Source organism: Centroberyx affinis, unplaced genomic scaffold (assembly GCF_046629955.1).
Source record: "Centroberyx affinis isolate AG114_WGS23_722 - 3 ecotype Tasmania unplaced genomic scaffold, CSIRO-AGI_Caff_v1 ptg003223l_1, whole genome shotgun sequence".
NCBI classification, from domain to species: Eukaryota; Metazoa; Chordata; class Actinopteri; order Beryciformes; family Berycidae; genus Centroberyx; species Centroberyx affinis.
The window spans coordinates 175,603-186,817 of record NW_027281258.1 but is presented as its reverse complement, the minus strand read 5'-3'; positions in this window follow the sequence as shown (position 1 = coordinate 186,817).

The following is an 11,215-nucleotide window of genomic DNA, read 5'->3' as shown; positions in this document are numbered from 1 at the left end:
CGAGATTTACAACTCCTGAGAGGGGGGAAATCTTAAGTCTTAATGATAAGGTGCAAATATCATCTATATAAACCACTGAATATATTGCATGGGATTATAGTCATAATAAGAAATTGTTGTAACGTTGGGTATTACAATTTCGACCTTATTAAACCCATTCCCCCAAAAAAGTTGTTGCATGGATTTGTGCGAGGTGAAACGTCCAGTAATCCATACTGTAAAATGGGACACAGGTTGTTTTGGTGGGAGTACTGAGGGTGACAGAGTAGCCTGTTAGATAGAGACCGTCCTGTGACTGAAATGCAGTAGGTTCGATCCCTGCATCAGTCCCTGCATGTGTCCATCAATAACCGGGTGCCCCGTCCAAGTGTCCTTGAGCAAGACACTGAACCTCTCCCGACTTACTCATGTCAGCTAAATGCAAACGAATAATCTACTGTAAGGGTCATCCACAACCAAAAAATGCCACTCAGGTCCCCGTTGCGCACTGGAAACAAATACGCACTCACTCCACACACAAAAAATGCTTCTTCTCTGCTACTTCACCCTCCTGGCAACAGTTGACATCGCTCAGCATTAGGATTCACAAGTGGTAGACCATGGTAAACTTACATATCCTCACACCTTATTTTAGGATATGCGCGCAGAAAAGAAAATCTCCTCTGGAAAGGCTGCGCTGTCCTTTGCGTAATTCCGACACGTTTCCCAATGAGAAAGTTAAAAAAAAAAAAAAAAAGGACTCAAACTGTAGATGTCCACTGTCGTTTGACACGAGCCCCTCTAATGACATGAACGGAATCGTGATAAAAAACATAAAAAAAAAAAAAAAGCCCGTCCTAAATCTCTGCTTCCCACACGCCAGATGCCTCCTCACACCTACCCACCAGACTTTCCCACAAGAGGAGAGAATATAGGCTCTCCAACGACCAATGAGCTTCTCCACCGTCCGCTTTTTATAACATGAACACACCACTCATATGACATAAAAAAGAACGCAAATGTTCAAGCAATTATTAATTTTTTTGCAATTTTGTCCGCTTGCCATTATAGTTCTTGAACTGCATCTAAACAAAGTGGTTGCTAAGCGACACTTGCAGTAAGTAGAGTGGTGATTTCCCGTTATGCGGTCACAGGTGTGCGGTTATCAGGGGGTTTTCAGCGGCTTGGTACGTGATTCAGCCAATCAGAACCAAGGTCCGGTGTTCCGGAACTATCTGTTTTAGATTTTCTAGGGACCAATGAGCTTCACAGAGGCGAATTCACGAGTGTAACATGTGTCTGCACCTATAATTTACAGTCCCTCATAGCTATCCTGTATATTGTTATAGGGTGTGTGTCACCCTAATGAAAAATAATTATAGTAATCCTGTAATAAATGACGGAGATACACCACAGCATGACTATATATTGCTATTATGAGAATAGAAAAACATAGCATATAAAAAAACACCATAATGTACAGTAAGGTCACTATAGACACGCTATAGACACAGGAATAGTAAAGTGATTTTTTGTTAGGGATATGCGTAGGCATGTGCTCTAAATTGCTTCATCAAAATGAGGTGTGGTATGGCAGGAGGAATGAGGGAGCCATTCATTTTCATGTCTATTAATGCCTCTGTCCATATTTGTATTCTACCCTACCTCCCTTACTCATTCAGTCAGTCAGTCAGTCAGTCAGACACTCACTCACTCACTCACTCACTCACTCCGTCCTTCACTGAGGTAGTATATTGTTCTGAGGTATTCATCATTCACCTACTTCAAAGTTTTCACGTTATATTTGTGACAAGGAATAATGGGCTCATTTCCCGTTAATGAAAGACAAAACACACTGACACACATTAGGTTTTAGTCACATTTATGGATGAGCTCCATCAGTGCTGCTTAATAAGGACACCAGCCTACGCATCACACTTGAGGGTAATGGACACATGCACTCACACACACACACATACACACACACACGCACAGACCAACATGGAGGCAGGAGCAATAGGCAGGAGTGAAAGCCGTGGGAAGCTACTATTGATTGACTTACAAGCCTCGCAAAGCTGATATCATGACTTTATATGGTTGCATGGCGAAAGCTTACAAAAATTATCCAGCAAATTTGTGGAAGGTTGCCATGGACCAAGGTTCTGTTCAGTGACTGAAATGTCACAAGTTCAATCCCCCAAAATCCCAATGTCAAAATGCCTTTGAGCAAGACACCCTAACCCTAACCACCTGGACCAGGGCTGCCGGTCCTGGCTGCTCTTGTGCTCTGACTCCTCTGGTGAAATGTGTACATGTGTCTCAGAGATGTATACAAAAAAACAAATACTTAATTACACCAAGGGTAATATGGCAATCAAGTGCTGCAACTTCCTAAATTCTTATGAAAAAAAAAAAAACATTGAGCCTCCCTCATCTTTAGTGGAGAGCCAACAGTGGCAGCTGTCACTGTTGTCCCAGTATAACTGGACACGGGCCATGGCAAAAGTTATGTCAACATGGAATAACAAGCAGCTCAGTTAATTCTCCTAGACAGAACACAAGCTGTTCTTCATATAGGAGACTGCTGGCAGTGGCCATTTTTGGGTCATGGAAATTCTTCATATGTTGGCCGCAATAGTATAAAAATCCTCTTTTGCATGTTATTTTTACATTGGAGCAGCAGGAAACACCCTGGACAGGTCACCAGTCCATCGCAAGGCTAACAAAGGTAGACAGACAATTGAATTTGTACCTATGGGCAGCTTAGAGTCTCCAGTCCACCTGACATGCATATCTTTGGGATGCAGGAGGAAACTCAGGCAAACACGGGGAGAACATGCAAACTTCACACAGAAAGCACTGGGAATGGAGCCCGGGTCCTTTTTTACTGTGATGTGACTGTGCTAACCACTGAGCCTCCTGCTGCTCATGTTATACTTTGATAGGTTTAACATAACAGTGTGACAGAGCTTGGCCTCTAGCTAGGAAAGACACTGGGAGTGATCCTGGGTCTTATCCAGAGTTTATTCAGCACCACATGTCAAACGCACAGAACATCAATAAGTACCACCAGTGCGTCAGTCTTAGGGCAACTTTTCCAGGTTGAATCAACAGTCTTAACTAAATTTTCTGTTATCTGCCTTTTCAGGCCAAGATCAGTCATGCTTCCCTGGATCGGTCTGTCAACTCTGAGGAAGGCCCCCAAAATCAGGCCGAAACGTCTGATGATGATGACTGGGTCTTTCTTGCCCTTATGGTAATCATTTGACCATGCACCTACAACTGTTTGTATGCTGTATCCAGGAGAAATCAACATAAGGAAATAAATTAATCTACAAAAATTTTTTTGGTAGTTGTGTCTCTTCAAGTATGAAAGTATTTTTCACCTTGTGTGAGGAGTGGTGTTGTCTCTTATATCTAAAATAATTACAGGCCAATGGGTATGCAAGAATATTTGCTCTTATAAATACTTTATCAAACGTCTCCACATTCAGGGCATTTAGCATGTAGAGATTCATTTCAGCACAGTGACATTGCAGTGAAATTATTCTCCCTGCCCAGTTAGTGTGATGTACGCATAATAATTCTTTATGGTACTTGTTTAACTCTTTAATCTCTTTCTGGTAGGTTAGAGTAAAACTAGTGGCTGTATTTATGTCATGAAATCAAAAGGCAAAACATGTTTTAGATGTGATGTAGGTATGCCACAATTTATTGCATAAAGCCTATTGCAACAATGAAAATATGCATAACAAATCAACATCAGAATTTCATGACAAATTAGCTTGCGTTAAAGACCACATACGTCCTCATAAATGACATTGATAATCAAAGTACCAAATGGTCTAAAACATTTTTGTGCAACATTAACCTTATTGTGCATGAGAAAAAATAAAATGATAAATTTTTTCACATGACTCCGCAAATAGTTAAAGGCAACTGTAGGTATTGTTACAAGTAATATTGTTTGAGTTTGCTGTTAATACTTCAAACAGAGATGCTAAATGTATTTACACAGACAGATGTAATTTCTCCAAAACCTTTAAAGGAAGGAGACCAAAGAACAAAACTTAGTCTGGGTGATGTACAGGGGTTAGGATTAGAGGGGCAGAGTTTGTTCCTTTTTCGTTGTGTTGAGGGCAGAAGTATGGATAGAGCTTCTCTTTGAAGAAGTAGCCAGTGAAAGAGAAGATGTGAGATTTAGAATCCACATCATAGAAAGAGACCATTCCCTTACTATAGTCCACAAAGATCCCCACCTTCTGGAGCTTTTCTTTCAGTGTGATGTTAACCCAGGGGTTTTCATATGCTACATATTTTCCCTCATCCAGCCCAAAGACCCAAAATCCATCTGAAACTGAGATCTTTGTCTTCCCCTTTCTATCAATAGACTCTTTGACCACCCCGACAACCCACTCAGTCTTTCCCTTTACCTCCACCTCATAGTAAAACTTCCCTGTTGTGAACCCCTCCTTTGCCAAGACATCAGGATACATCTCAAATCTCTTTGGATTGTCAGGAACATTCTGTATTGTGTCTACATGTGTCACTTGTTTTCCATCCTGGGTTAGGATGAGTTGGCAATATGCTGTGTCAGGGTCAAAAGTCAGGTCCACTGCATGTTCTTTAATTCTTTTCAGTTTGATCTCAGGCAGCTGCTCCATTTCTTGATCAACTGTCTCTTTCAGCAGAGACAGAGCTCCTCTCACTGTCCCGACAGACACATTACTGTCAACAACAATGTTCTTCCAGTCTTTGTTTAAAAGAGAGCACATGGTTGAGAAGCTCTGGAGAAAATGATGGTGGTCCTCGGTCTGTGACAGCCACTCAAACTCAGTGCGTCTCCTTTCAAGCTCAGTGATTTCCATCCTCAGTTCTTTGATAAAACCCTCTGCCTTTTGCTTTGTTGCTTCATGCCTCTCCTCGATCACCTCAACGAGCTCAGCCTGGCTTTTCTCAATGGAGTGGATCAGATCAGTGAAGACCTGTACGCTGGCCGCTTTCTCTTTCTCAGATTCTCTTTGGCTGACATCCACTGAGCTTTCAAACTCACTGATCTTCTCAGACCGTGACACTATCATCTCCTGTACTTTTGCCACTGTCTCATCTATTTTTGCTACCGCTGCTTCATACTCTTCCTCGAGCGGTACAACATCGTGACCCTTGTGATCAGTTTTAATGCACAAGACACAAATACAGATCTGGTGAGTCCTGCAATACAGTTCTGTCAGCCTGTTGTGCTTCTTGCACATCCTGTCATCAAGGTTCCTTACTGGGTCTATTAGAGTGTGGCTCCTCAGGCCTGCAACTCTCTGATGAGGCTCCAGGTGCACTTCACACAGAGAAGCTAGACACACCAGACAAGATTTAAGGGCCTTGACCTTTAACTCAGAGCAAATATTGCACAGCACATCTGCTTGTTCAGGAAGATATGGGTCTGGAGTTGAGGCTTTCACTTGAACTGACTTCTTAAACTGAACAGCTAACTCAGACACAAAAGTATTGACTTGCAGTTCAGGCCTTATGGAAAATGTCCTCTTACACAGTGGGCACTGGCAAATGTCATTGCTGTCCCAATACCTTTGGATGCATGTATTGCAGAAGTTGTGTCCACATGATGTTGTGACAGGCTCAGTAAACACATCCAGACAGACAGAACACAGGAACTGCTCCTCTGACAGCAGACTGCTGGCACTGGCCATATCTGGACAACAAACAAAAACATAAAACACTTACAATATTTAACTCAAATGTGTTCAACTACTGTTGTTAAAATGCTGTATACGCTTTACTTTATTTTCCTCATATAACGTGTGGTTTGACAAGAAATAGGTCAACAAGCAGGCAGAATGAAACTTTCCTAAACCCTCGTAATTTCTCTTACCTGTGAATGCAGCAAATTTTAAGAGGAGTGGTGCAAAAAAATCCAAAGCAAACTACACTCCACGTTTGAAAACCTGCAGTTTACTTTTACTTATTTAAGTTTCGTTTCAGCATGTTGACATCAGTGAGCGCTCCTCCCCAGTCCCGCAGCTGTACTGCACTTCCTGGTACAATTTAACCCTTTAGACTCCCCTCTTTGTGGATGAGGCTTCTCATCTAAATATAAAAGAACAAGACTAGGTTGACCTGCAAGCCGGGCCATTGATGTCTCGCCTCCTCTTGGCTTTCGCACCCTATAGTATAATACGTGTTCTGTACTGCATTGTAGCGATATAGCCTACTATATAAGTAGCACTTAGTGCAAACAACGTGATATCACGTATACCACCATAACTGTGTAGGTCTTGACGCCAGTTCTCGCGCGAACTTTCAACAGTCAGTCAGTCAGTCAGTCAGTCAGAGATAAAAACACACATATTCTAGAAAAAAGAAAAAAAAAAGATATTATTGTGCTGTTTTCATCTGTCATACTTGAAATCAAGTCTGAATTTCATTTCATTTATTTTACCTACAGAGGTGCCTAATTCATGACAGTGCTCCATCAAACTCATAAAGATTGCCAACCATTAACTTTCATTAGAAGTAGAAATCTATAACATCTTAAAGTAGGCCTATCTGTGAATGATGACACTGAAAAAAGGCATCCAAAGCATTATTTATAGAATACAAGCAATGAATACCAAGCTTTTAGATTTCAGCAAGTTTAATGGTGTCAAGCCAGCAGTAAATACTGCATTTGGCTCTGTGAATGACATTCTGTATGCCCTTGTACTGGACTGTGTGAAGGGGCAGCAGGAGCCTGTGGTGTGACTGGACTCTCGCCAGTTCGAAGCCCCAGACTGGCTGGGAAAATGTGGCTGGGCAAAGTAAGCTCTCCCCTCCCTCAACAACCATAGTGTCCTCATGCAAGGTACTTTACCCCTAACTGCTCCAGTGGAGGTGCACTGGACAACACAGAAGAACTGTGGTTGCCCAGGTGTGAATTTGCAGAAATGTATGAATGTAAAGCAGGGTGTCTCTGCTCAGCTGACTTTCCCTGAATAAATAAAAAGTTAACAAAATAAAGTGAACCGGTATACATGTTCATCCTCATTACATTCATTTATTGTATTGCTATCTACATCCTACTTGCTATATCTATATCTAGTCTTGATTTATTAATTTTTAACTTTGATTCTGCTGCTGCAACGATGCAATTTACCCACAGGGATCATTAAAGCTTCATCTCATCTCATCTCATCTCATGATGAGAAGGGGAAAATGTGTCCCACCATTATTCAGTTGGGGAGATAAGGACAGAGCTTGTCTGCAATGGTGCAGCCAGTGACTAAATACATGTGAGACCCAGAAAGCACATCATAGAACGACACTTGACCCCCTCATTATCCACAAAGGTCGAGGTCTCTTTTCCATAAATATAGTCTAGGATTCATTCCCAGGCGCAAGTCTATCCATCTTATTCCTGTTGATGGACTATCTGTCTCCTCCTACAACCCAGTCAGTCTTCTCTTTAACCTTTAGCTCATAGTAAAACCTTCCTGTTGTGAAACCGTCTGTCCCTAAAACACTGATCATATATTTCAAACCTCGCTGGATTATTTGGATGATTACCCTCTCTGTTTCCAATCCTGACAGTTTCCCCCATCCAAAGACAGGATAACATAGGTGCGTTTGGGTCAAGAGTCACATCAGATGATGCTGCCTCATGTTGTTCATTTCAGTGTCACACAACCTCTTCAATTCTCTGTCCGTCTGTCGACTCTGTTGGCTGAGACATGGCTCTCCTCAGAATCCCTATTCCCTACACACGGATGTTTCCCTGGTTCTTTGCATGTGTAGTCATGCACTGAGATTTGACGGTCTGTCCTCAGTGTGTGAAAGCTGCTCCAGTTCAGTGCAGAAAGCCTTCACCGTGGCAATTTCCTGCTCCAGCACTGTGATAGGCCCTTGGTTCATGTCTCACACATTGGTTATCTGTTCATTCTGGCTTTTCTCAACCGGGCAAACACATGTAGCAAAGAGGCTAGTGCTGTGTGATATCTCTTTGTTTGTGATAAGATCCTCAGCACGTTTAATCTCTGTGATCTTCTGAGATAGCATGCTTATCGTCTGCTTGACTTGTGCCACATTTGTCATCTTCTGTCTATAACTTTATTCAATTGGGACTGTGGTGTGATTTTTTTTGGTCTGGTCTGGTTTTCATTGCAGAGAAGCTCCTGAACTCTTCTGTGTTTCTGGCACATTTTGTTTTCAGGTTCCACACAGGTTTCAATTAGTTTTGTCTCTTTAGAGGTACAACAACAGGTCAGACACAACAAGCAGGGGATGAACACCTCAAACTTTACCCCAATGCAGATTTCACAGGACACTGGTGCAGGGGGTTGAACCTCTAGGCTATAAACAGCTGTTGCTTGAATACATATTTTGAACAACCATCTTGATGCAAAGTTCAGGTCTTGTGGAGAATTGCTCATTACATTACTGGCTGCTTTAATTGCTATTCCAATAAATCTGGATGCAGGCTTTGCACAAATTGTTCCCATATGGTATTGTTAGTGGCTCAGTAAACACATCCAGACAGACGGAGCACAAGAGCTGCTCTTCAGACAAGAGGCCGTCTGCAGTTGCCATAACTAGAAAAAACAAAAAAAAGACAAGAAAATTGAAAGCATTACTCAAACAGTGAATCATACGTCTACGTTTTCAAGCAATTGTATTCAAGCCAAATATAGACACTGAACCAAACAAAATATTCAACAATGCAAAAAAGCATGACTCATTGTGTCAACTGAAAAAACAATTCTCAAAAAGCACAAGGTAGACATTTTAATTTAATTTTTTATAATTTCTCGATCTCTCTATTTACCCGTCGCTCTCACAATCCCTGATCACTTCTCATCTTCTCTGTTCACATTTTCATCCGAGGACAAACAGCCCGCTAGTCAGCCAGCTGCCTAGATAACTAGACAGCCAGACATCCAAGCAGACAGATGTTATAAGCCGCTGTGGGATGATGAATGTAACTGAATGTGAAATTTAATTGAACTTTTGCAGTATCAAATGCATGTGTATGCCAGCAATACTGTTGGCTAGTGAAAGCCTTTGTTCATTTTCCAGTCTTTTTTTCCACATTCACTCTCTCTCTCCCCCTCTTTCTCTTTCTCTCTCTCTCTCACACACACACACACACACATGCACACACACACACACACACACACACACACACTCCACTGCACATCATGTTTGCTTTCTCTTCAGCCAGTTTGCCTTTGACTTGCATGCTCAGTCATGCCCTACTCCTACCCCCCTGTGGGAGAAAGCATTATAGAGCTTAGCGGGCTACAAAGGAAGAGGCGCGATAAAACTAACTACGGCAGAATGAGACTGGACAGTGAGGCACTGGCCAGGCATAGAAATGAGCTGGCTTTTGGGGAAACAGTCTGACTACATTGTTTAGGCTATTGCTCTCATTTCTGTTTGTTCTACTCTACCATGTATAATTTATTCAAAAGTGAGGAACAAACAAGCTCCAAATTCCTACCTATCCAAATCTCAGTGTCCTTCTGTTCTGGGCGAATCCTCTTTATTGGTGAGAACTGGACTTGACAGATGGCATCCTCCCCTAAGTAATGCTGTTTTGGTAGACTGATTGTCGCCAGTGCAGGTGACCACTGCAGAGTTTCTCCCCCTGCAGACGTCCATCTAGTCCTAATGGCTTGCTGGCTTATTGAGTTACTGAGGTGGAAAAAGAGGTAAATACACAGAGAATAGCCTGTTTTTGCAAGAGAGGAAGTCTTGCTCTGATGATCACTGAAAAAACACAATGAGCATTGGTCACTGTGAGCCAGGGTGTTGTGAAGCATTTAAAACACCCAGGTCCAGGTCTTTCTGATGCTCTATTTGGAACATATAGGCTTTTAGTGGTCATTGTGATATACTCTATATATATATATATGTAGAGTGTTCTGAAAATGTCTGATAATGTGATGTGAAATGGCCTGTCTTATAGGCCATTATCGTATACTATTACAGCTGCTTTCAGAAAAAACAAAACAAAAGTCAACAATCTTACCATTTTCCTCAATGTCTGTTGTTATTGTTAATTCCTATGCATAATATGCATATGTCTGCCTTACAGGTCTCTCTTGCAAAAGTCACATATCTCAATGAAAACAACCTGTTAAAGAAATACATTCCTCCTACATCATGGCTTATTCCTTGAAAAGTGTTTTGCGTCATTAAGGTTTCCCCTTGTAACAATATTGTCTTTTTTAGATTTCAGTCTCCTGCATTCTGCGTATGAGGTTGTATTTCTTTAGTGATAACTGACTAAAAAGGCAAACAATGCCAGACAGTCAAATCAATGTAGATCAGCTCTCTGCTGAAATACCAAATTAGCCTCTCCCCTTCAGGGTCATAGAGGTCCCCAGTTCAATCAGTAGGTAGGGTACTTTACATAATGAAGAGCGATTTGAGAATTGATTGTCTGTCTTTATCTACTGCTTGATTGGAATAAGTAATGAGATGTATTTTGTTCCAAATCAAGAGTAAGGGCTTGCATATTATCACCTGAAATGCAACTTATTACAATCATTTTGTAGAAATATATCTGATTTATAGGGTATAGTTTGTGTAGTAGTAAGAACATGAAATCCTTGCCCTGTCAGTACGAGATGAATGTAAGCATAAACTGTACCCTTGTAATATGAGTAAATAAACTCTTCACTACATAAAAACTGGAAAATGTGAATACTTATTTGATAACAGAAATACTGGCATATTCATATTTGTTCTAGCCATGCTTTAAAAAGGTGTCAGATCATGAACTTTTTCATGTGAAGGACCATCAAATTGATACACATTAGGCCACAAATGCCTAGGAGTCCTCCTCCTAGTGGTCTAGCCTATTCATTCATTTCTATGCCTTTTGAATCCATATACATCCATGTATATGTACTGTATATGGCCTTTCAAAACTAGGCTACACTCAGCATTTTGAGACAGTACATTGTAGTCTATAAGTATAGGCATATACTTCTTCTATACGGGCAGTTAGTTACATTGTAACCAAGGTTATGCTGATAATGGCACGATGGTATTCAGCTGTTGGGGGCGGGTAGCTCCATTTCCTTGGCTGTCACCCCACATTGACCCTTTCCACAAGTTCGCATTCGTGTTGCCTTCAAGTGCTGTCAGAAATATAAGGAATATTTGGTCGCGCATAAACGACCCGACAACGTGGAAAATATATATGCTAATCGGGATTCCTGTTGCCAAAGTGTGACGTTTAGGT